Genomic DNA, 9,675 nt, shown 5'->3' on the forward strand with positions numbered 1-9,675 from the left:
GCACCCAATACAGGAGCACTCAGATTCATAAAGCAAGTCCTTAGAGACCTATAAAGAGATTGAAACTTCCACCCAATAATTGTGGGAGACTTTAACACCCCACTGTCAATATTAGATCAATGAGACAGGAAAATTAAAAAGGATATTCAGGACTTGAACTCAGCTTTGGACCAGGTGGATGTAATATACATCTACGGAACTCTCCACCCCAGATCAACAGAATATACGTTCTTCTCAACACCACATCACACTTAGTCTAAAATTGACCACATAATTGGAAAACACTCCTCAGCAAATGCAAAAGAACGGAAATGATAACAACCTCTCAGACCACAGTGCAATCAAATTAGAACTCAGGATTAAGAAACGCACTCAAAACCACACAACGACATGGAAACTGAACAACCTGCTCCTGAATGGCTACTGGGTAAATAACCAAATGAAGGCAGAAATGAAGATGTTCTTTGACACCAATGAGAACAAAGAACAGAATCTCTTGGACACATTTAAAGCAGTGTGTAGAGGGAAATTTGTAGCACTAAATGCTCAACAGAGAAAGCAGGAAAGATGGAAAATCAACACCTTAACATCACAGTTAAGAGAACTAGAGAAGCAAGAGCAAACAAATTCAAGAGCTTGCAGAAGACAAGAAATAACTAGGATCAGAGCAGAACTGAAGGAGATAGAGGCATGAAAAACCCTTCAAAAAAAAAAAAAAAATCAATGTCCAGGAGCTGGTTTTTTGAAAAGATCAACAAAATAGAACACTAGCCAGATTAATGAGGAAGAAAAGAAAGAAGAATTAAATAGACACAATAAAAAATGATAAAAGGGATATCACCACCAATACCAGAGAAATACAATCTACCACCAGAAAATACTATAAATACCTCTACGTAAATAAACTAGAAAATCTAGAAGAAATGGATAAATTCCTGGACACATACATCCTCCCAAGACTAAACCAGGACGAAGTCAAATCCCTGAGTTCTGAAATGGAGGCAGTAATTAATAGCCTACCAACCAAAAAAAGTCCAGGACGAGATGGATTCACAGCTGAATTCTACCAGGGTACAAAGAGGAGCTGGCAGTATTCCTTCTGAAACTATTCCAACCAATAGAAAAAGTAGAAGTCCTTCCTAACTCATGAGGCCAGCATCATCCTGATACCAAAACCTGGCAGAGACACAACAAAAAAAGGAAAGTTCAGGCCAATATACCTGATGAATGTTGATGTGAAAATCCTCAGTAAAATACTGGCAAACTGAATCCAGCATCACATCAAAAAGCTTATCCACCATGATCAAGTTGGCTTCATCCCTGTGCAAGGCTGGTTGAACATACACAAATCAGTAAACATAATTCATCACATAAACAGAACCAATGACAGAAACCACATGATTATCTCAATAGATGCAGAAAAGGCCTATGACAAAATTCAACAGCACTTCATGTTAAAAACTCTCAATAAACTAGGTATTGATGGAACATATCTCAAAATAATAAGAGCTATGTATGACAACTCACAGCCAATATCATACTGAATGGGCAAAAACTGGAAGCATTCCCTTTGAAAACCGGCACAAGACGAGGATGCCCTTTCTTAACACTCCTATTCCACATACAATTGGAAGTTCTGGCCAGGGCAATCAGGCAAGGGAAAAAAATAGAAGGTATTCGATTAGGAAAAGAGGAAGTAAAATTGTCTCTGTTTGCAGATGACATGGCTGTATATTTAGAAAACCCCATTGTCTCAGCCCAAAATCTCCTTAGGCTGATGAGCAACTTCAGCAAAGTTTCAGGATACAAAATCAATGTGCCAAAATCACAAGCATTCCTATACACCAATAACAGACAAACAGAGAGCCAAATCATGAATGAACTCCCATTCACAATTGCTACAAAGAGAATAAAATACCTAGGAATAACACTTACAAGGGATGTGAAGGACCTCTTCAAGGAGAGCTACAAACCACTGCTCAAGGAAATAAGAGAGGACACAAACAAATGGAAAATCATTCCATGCTCATGGATAGGAAGAATCAATATCATGAAAATGGCCATACTGCCCAAAGTAATTTATAGATTCAGTGCTGTCCCCATCAAGCAACCGTTGACTTTCTTCACAGATTTCGGAAAAACTACTTTAGATTTCATATGGAACCAAAAAGGAGCCTGCATAGCCGAGACAATCCTAAGCAAAAAGAGCAAAGTGGGAGGCATCATTCTACCTGACTTCAAACTATACTACAAGGCTACAGTAACTAAAACAGTTTGGTACAGGAACCAAAACCCATATATAGACAAATGGAACAGAATAGAGGCCTCGGAAATAACACCACATATCTACAACCATCTGATCTTTGACAAACCTGACAAAAACAAGCAATGGGGAGAAGATTCCCTATTTAATAAATAGTGTTGGGAAAACTGGCTAGCCATATGCAGAAAGTTGAAACTGGATCCCTTCCTTACATTCTATACAAAAATTAACTCAAGATGGATTAAAGACCAAATCTAAGACCTAAAACCTTAAAAACCCTAGAAGAAAACCTAAGCAATACCATTCAGGACATAGGCATGGACAAAGACTTCATGACTAAAACACCAAAAGCAATGGCCACAAAAGCCAACATTGACAAATGGGATCTAATTAAACTAAAGAGCTTCTGCACAGCAAAGAAACTATCATCAGAGTGAGCAGGCAACCTACAAAATGGGAGAAAATTTTTTCAATCTATCTATCTGCAAAGGGCAAATATTCAGAATCTACAGAAAACTTAAAGAATTTTACAAGAAAGAGACAAACAATCCCATCAAAAGGTGGGCAAAGGATGTGAGTAGACACTTCTCAAAAGAAGACATTTATGCAGCCAACAAACATATGAACAGAAACCCATCATCACTGGTCATTAGAGAAATGCAAATCAAAAACACTGAGATACCATCTCATGTCAGTTATAATGGCGATCATTAAAAAGTCAGGAAACAACAGATGCTGGAGAGGATGTGGAGAAATAGGAACGCTTTTACACTGTTGGTGGGAGTGTAAATTAGTTCAACCAATTGTGGAAGACAGTGTGGTGACTCCTCAAGGATCTAGAACTAGAAATACCATTTGACTCAGCCATCCCATTACTGGGTATACACCCAAAGGGTTATCCATCATTCTAGGATAAAGACGCATGCACACGGATGTTTATTACGGCACTGTTCACAATAGCAAAGACTTGAAACCAACCCAAACGCCCATCAATGACAGAATGAACAAAGAAAATGTGGCACATGTACACCATAGAATACTATGCAGCCATAAAAAAGGATGAGCTCATGTCTTTTGAAGCTAGAAATCATCATTCTCAGCAAACTAACACAAGAACGGAAAACCAAACACTGCATGTTCTCACTCATAAGTGGGAGTTAGGAGAACACATGGTCACAAGAAGGGGAACATCACACACTGGGACCTGTTTGGGTGGTGGGGGGCTAGGGAAGAGACAGCATTAAGAGAAATACCTAATGTAGATGACAAAAAAATCCTTTTTTTTTTTTTTTGACATGAAAGTCTTTCTTTTTTAATTTGGTTGATACACATTTGACAAAATAGTATAAAATAATCCGTGAACAGATATTTAGGTATTTACATGAACAAGGTATTTACAGTAACAGAACTGAAATACATAAAATTGATATATTTCTTTAACAGAAATGTCTATAAAATTTTCTACTGTGAATCTGGAAGACTTTTAGTTCCTACTTATTAACCTGGTCTTAAGCCCCCACAGGCAACTTGTAGGGCCCAGGAGTAGGATATACAAGGTCTAACTCGTTTGACAATTAAGAATCATCTAGTAATGTGAACTGGTGGGTGTTGGGTGGGGGGAGAGGGGGAGGGAAGAACCAGATCTTGGGGGAAGTTACAGAGTAGAAGACTCCACTGAAAACAAAAATGGACAAGAAAGACCTAAAATCACACTCATCTTTCTCTTGTCTCCTGTGGGAGAAGGCTGCAAACTATTTTAAATACTTACTCAATTTTTCCCATTAGCAGAAAATCAGCAACCCTGAGACTCCAACTTTTCATGGCACAAAACTTAATTCACATCTAGTAACTGATTAAGATTTATAAACTAATTTTATATCAGATGGAAAATAACCCTTATGGTTTAAAAATACATGCAAGGAAACAAAATTTCTCAAATTTATTTTTTATGCCTAATTCTTAAACATTTGAACTAATAATTTCTATTGTCTGAAATTAGTTCCACACACAGGTACGCTTTAAATGAATGCTTTGAGTACACCTTGCTCTTGATTATTAAACGGAATGCCTACTTCCTTGTATTATTATTTAGATATACTTAAAAGAAATGAGAAGTTTAATCCACCTGGAATATAAAGAAATGTATCGATTTACAAGATAGCCACATAGACAGAGACCAGGAAGAAATAATCAAATGCTCATTCTTAGTAACACAACGGAGACAGTGAAACACGATCCACTATACATGTCATCTGCTGATCTAACTACGTTACTTGATAAGCTATACTTACAAAGAATGGTTTCATCAAACACCTTACCAGAGCGAATATTCACACTGTGCTGAAACATCAAGTTTGCTGCTCCTCCAGTGGCGGTTCAAGAGCTTCCACTAGCTTTTTATTTGCCTCTCCATTATGCCGGCTTTGACAATGGGTTAAATGTTTCTTAAAATCTCTTGGGAAATTTGATTCAAATTTACAACGTGGACATTTAAGTAAACTTTGGACTTAATATTTAGGAACATAATAAATTTAAGTCCCATGGACTGCTACATGATTTTTAAGGAGAGATTCCAAAAGAAAAGCCTTTCGACAAATTGTGCATTTGTAAGGGCTTTGAACATTATGCTTATTAGCCAAACGATGCAAAACAGCACCTTTTTCATAGCACGGCAACAGCAAATTTTGCAATCCTACTTTCCTTTTCCACACTTCATATATTTTGCAATCACCTTCTCGGAGGTAAAAGCTTGTTTTTCTTAGTGAACTGCAGCACATTTCTAGTCTGCTCTGGACTAGTCATGTCCATTTTGTTCTCTTTGCTAAAAGCAGTGGATTCCACATCAACCTGCTCTTGATCACTGTTTGATTCGTGGCCCTTAATATCCATTGCATCCAAATCTGTTTCAATGTACTCACTACTACTATGCTCAGCATCTGAGCGCTCTTGGTTGTCTTTATTGAGCTGCTTTGAGGAAGGAAATCAAGTATCTTCTAAGCGTTTCTTAGGTGAAGCTAGAAGTTCTTCCTGAACCAGAATATCACATTTTTGATCATCTATGGCATCCATCTGTAGTTCATCACCAAGCTCAACAGCCTTCTGTGATTCTGAGAATATAGCAGATTTAGGGAGTTCAGGGAAAAGGACATGCTTCTGGGGCTCTGGACAAAGGGCACGTTTGCACGGCCTTGGGGAAGCAGAAGGGGCTGTTTTGGCAGGCTCAGGAAACAGGGCAGGTTTCCTAGGCTCGGTATCAATAGAACAGACTTCCAGACAGGTGAGGCTGCTTTGGGGTACTCAGATGGCCCAGAAGAACCTGTTTTTCTGGTGTCAGGGAAGACAGGTTTCTGAGGCTCAAGAAAATAGGAAGACTTCCACAGATCAGGAGAACCACCCCGGGAACTTTTCTGGGACTCAGGGAAATAATAACATGTGGCTGGTAGCAACAGTACTGGTCTACACTCTTGAAAAAAATCGGGGAAAAGCAAAGGCGAAAACCAAGGAATGTTCTATGTTAATAGGTATTTTTCTATGAATGTATTCTTTTTCTTAAGGGCAGTATAGAAGTATTAATGTATATTAACTTGGCTAGGACTTATTTGAATACAATTTAAGGAAAATCTTTACAGTTTTAAAAATAAGTCACACATTTAAAAACCCATTTGTTAATGGTGTTGAAAGAATGGAATGCCTAGAATCAACTCTGCAAAACACTGAGGCACAGATAATCTTTATTCAAAGATCAATTCCCCAGGGTCAATTTCCTGGAAATATTTGCATTGACCCTCAAGTAAGGTTAAGAGTGATTACATCTCCCTTAAATTTATTATGTTCCTAAATATTGCTATCTTTCAGCAATTTGGCCAAAGCATGGCTAAATTATAAAGTCAAGAAAGCCAAGATGGCCGGGCCTTTCCAGTGCATGTAAATTCTTCATAATACCCCTACCAGAATCAGGATGGATACGATGGGGTGCTCTAATCCATTTCAGATAAAAGAGATAAAAGAGAGCTATGTTCTACTCACTCTTCTTATCAACATAAACCAATAGTCTGATTCTTATTATTTATACTAAGGGAGTCCATATCCTTTTGTTAGAGCAAATAGAAAAACAAGCTTCTCTACACTGATGACATGGGACACCATCGTGGATGTGGAGGAGCCTTTCACCCTGATTGTCTACTATGTTAAAAGAACTAAAACTGGTATTCTTGGCTGATAGAATCCAATATTCAAATAGTATTTTTATTCAGGAACTTGGCTGTACATTGTAGAGAACACATTCTGGTCGGCTTGACGGGAAACGCTACTGCTCTAAGTCAGGTACTGTCAGCAGGCTGCGGGCAGACCACGTTCTGCCAGGACGCTGGCTGCAACAGTGTTTTTATACTTTTGAATGTTTGTATGTTTTCAGTGCCTGTGGCTAAGCATCTTCAATTTGCCATTGTTCACACCTGGCCCCGCTATACATTTAGTGACATCCAAGGGCTTTTGAGTTGGCAATCTTCATTCTACCCAAACTACTGTCAGATTCTTTTATAGTCAAGGAAGCTCATTGACAAGAATTTCTAGTTCCAGTCACATTTTGCTCTATGGGGCTCAACTTAGTGGTTATGTAGGCTTTCAAACAAATCCAAAGATTTGAGGTCAATACTGACTCTCCATCGGCAGTTCTGTAGTCCCCAGTTAATTAACTTCTGCCAAATATACGGTTGAAATGAAAGCTGCGGGAGGGAAAGCTTACATGGGAACGTTATGATAAGTTAGTCTAAGTTCTGTCTTTGTAACAAGTTAAATCACAAGCTGTCTACTTGAACTGTGTTAGCTTTTCCTATAACAACATTTTTCCTGAAATAAAATGTAATGTTGTGTCCTTGGCTTTATAAAGAAATGTTGGCTGAAAAAAATTCATTGATCAATGTCTTTATGTAAAGACACATGGGATACATTACTATCACTAGTGCAGTGCTAGAAAAAAAGACTCCTTTCACATAATGTGCTCCCTTTTAGTGGACAGTGAAAATCCCCTCACCTGTGATGCTTCCTTTTCTCCTCGGCTGTCAGGATAGTCAAATTAACTCATGACTCCTTCCGAACACTGTTACTCTCCTCTTGATGTGCTCTCTCATCTCTTTGACCTTTAGTGTTTTTCTACATGCATGCATGTAAATTTGCTTGTAACCAATATCAATAACCTTTTGGAAGTATACAGCGTAAAAATTGCAAATAAAGAATCATTAAAAATAAAAAATTATTATTTTGTTAGAATCTTTTTTATTCAGAAGAAAACCCCCCAAAACCAAAAAGTTTTCCAGCCACACACAGGAGGGGTATGGGTAGGGGGCAGTGTCTGTCTATCCAGCCCTGGCCCACAGCCCATGTGGTTTTGGCAGCAATAAGGGGTGTGGGGTAATGGCCCAAAAAAGAGAATGGTGTATGTGTGTGTGGGGAGGAAAGGGGTGCAAAGCTGTGGGGAGCAGTGAAGGGGAAGGGACAGACCAGGTCAGTACTGGGCATGCAAAGGTGGGAGGCCATTTCATAACATTTCTTGTGATCTAACCACTGTGGACACCTTTGTCCATCGGCAGGACTAGTATCTTGTCAGTCTTGGTGACAGTGACATTGAAGGTGGGGCTCCACCGGTGCTCTTCGTATGAAGATCCATGCTAAATTCCCCATCCTGCAGCAGTGAGTCCCGGATAACCGAACACTCTGGCCCCCAAGTGTCAGCCCCCACGTAAAAACTTGACCGGCCTTTGCCAAACAGGACACCAACCTCTGCTGGAGTGATGTTATCAAAGGTTTTCCTGGGGACGGCGGCCCTGACGGAGGCAAGTCCTTACAGCCCACGATGGCCGTGTCCTAACAGGTCCTGTCTGCCATGAGGTTGTCGACGTAGGCGCTCCACCCGGCCATGGCGCTGCTAATGGGGCTGCTCTCAGCGCTGCTGCTGCGGCTGTGGGCTGCCCACTACCAGGACACCCGATCATCCCCACGGCACCCAGTACCCCTCACCGCACCTGATCACCCTCACCACACCCGATCACCCCCCACCGCACCCAGTTACCCTCTGCACCCAATCACTCCCACAGCACCCAGTCACCCACACCGCACCTTGTCACCCCTAGGGCACCTGGTCACCCCCACGGCACCTGGTTCCCCCACTGCACCTGGCAGGGCCTGAGTGCCTCGCTCCACGCTCTGGGTGAACCTCCGGTCATCGGGAAGCAGATGCCATCTCAGTGATCATCCTTTTGGGAAACGCTGACTTCTGGGAAGGAATTGTGCGGTCACAGAGCTCACTGCCTGCAGGTGCCTTGGCCCACACCGGAGGGACTCATAGGTGAAGCGCCCTGTGGTACCCTCACCCAGGAGCTTATGAAGAGAAGAGGAAATCCTAAGGGCGACACCAGGCAGTGATAAGTCCCATGAAAGAAGGACAAAGCGCTAGAAAGCCACCCAGAAACCGGGAAGGCTCCCTGGGCGAGGGGGTGCCAAGCAGGGTCCTGAAGGCCTGATGGGACTCAGGAGAGGAGGTTGTAGAGAAGGTGTGTGGAAGGGGCAGCAAAACTAGAGGACGCAGGTGAAAAGGCATCCTCTAGACATCGCGGCTCATTCAGTTTGTGGCCACCGGCCATGGTGGGGTGTGTGGGGCATCTTAAGACCAGATACTTGAATTCTTTGTAGAGGAGTTGTTTGGGCAGATTCTAAGAGAAACTTGAAGCTCATTCCTCATTGACTCAGGAGTCCAGAATGTAGGCTGGGGATATTAAAGTTGCTTTTGTAAAGGAAGAGAGAAGGCCCAGTCAGATCTGACATGCTGTGCCTTGAATAGAATGCAGTTTGAGACAGATTTAGACGTCACCTGCACACATAAGGTGTTTCTGTTGGTGCCTTGCCTAAAATGCATCAAGACGTCCCACACTCTGTATTAGGTGTCTACACTAAACCTACATTATGTCTTCAAGATGGCATTTGTGTAAAGCAAAATAAATGACGAAGTTTAAAAAATGGTTAATAATATTCTGGTACTAAATTTTTTTTTAGTTTTAAACATTTCTGCTAATAAAAATAATAATGTTTGAACAATCTTGCAAAATTCAAGAAGTACTGGAAAAATGTTAAAAACCTTATCTTCTGTAATTGTACCTTTTAGATTTGGTTACTGTTAATATTCCTAGTTTAAATAATAAAAATGCTACAACATTTATCACGAGGAAGCATGTAATAAGGTGAATAAATTTAAACTGAAAAGGAGTTTTGGAAAAATTAAAAAGATATGTTTGATAATGTTCATGATGGAATTCAATAATCTAAAAGTGATTACTAAAGGAAAGATTTAACATACAGTGGTGATAATTTAGAGCAAGGCTTTTCGTGCTTAAAAAAATTCTGGGTTTTATGTTAAATTG

The 9,675-nt window shown here is 40.4% G+C and overlaps 2 pseudogenes; both read right to left on the reverse strand.

The window, feature by feature from the left end:
* Positions 1-4,611: 4,611 nt before the first annotated feature.
* LOC135277935 (chromosome alignment-maintaining phosphoprotein 1-like) lies at positions 4,612-6,928 on the reverse strand (annotated as a pseudogene).
* A 363-nt stretch (positions 6,929-7,291) lies between these two features.
* On the reverse strand, positions 7,292-8,179 carry LOC105706908 (profilin-1-like; annotated as a pseudogene).
* Between the last annotated feature and the right edge of the window lie 1,496 nt (positions 8,180-9,675).

Source organism: Aotus nancymaae, unplaced genomic scaffold, assembly GCF_030222135.1.
Source record: "Aotus nancymaae isolate 86718 unplaced genomic scaffold, 86718_ANA_hifiasm-v0.15.2.pri h1tg000036l, whole genome shotgun sequence".
In the NCBI taxonomy this organism is placed as follows: Eukaryota; Metazoa; Chordata; class Mammalia; order Primates; family Aotidae; genus Aotus; species Aotus nancymaae.